Source organism: Olea europaea, unplaced genomic scaffold, assembly GCF_002742605.1.
Source record: "Olea europaea var. sylvestris unplaced genomic scaffold, O_europaea_v1 scaffold1831, whole genome shotgun sequence".
Taxonomy (NCBI): domain Eukaryota; kingdom Viridiplantae; phylum Streptophyta; class Magnoliopsida; order Lamiales; family Oleaceae; genus Olea; species Olea europaea.
Window position 1 is genome coordinate 288,090 of NW_019236075.1, and position 463 is coordinate 288,552.

Genomic DNA, 463 nt, shown 5'->3' on the forward strand with positions numbered 1-463 from the left:
CATTTGCAACCGACTCTGCCCACCATTCTCTGCCCAAACCAGCATAGGATCGCATACACATCGATTTCTCTCGAAATGTGCGATTCAGTCTTTCTGCGACCCCATTCTGTTGCGGTGTATTCCTAACTGTCCAGTGTCTTGCAATGCCTTCCTTACCACAGAACTCCTCGAAAGCACCATCTGTATACTCAGTACCGTTATCAGATCGCAGTATCTTCAATTTCTTTCATGTTCTGTTTTCAACCATTACTTTCCACTTCTTGAAAGTGTCGAATACCTCTTTCTTATGCTTCAAAAAATAAATCCAAACATATCTAGAATAATCATCAACAAATGTAACAAAATACCTGGAACCGCCTTTGGAAGTGACAGAAGTCGGGCCCCATACATCTCTGTGCACATAATCAAGAATGCCTCTGCTTCTATGTTTGCTTGGCTGGAACTGAACTCGGTGTGCTTTACC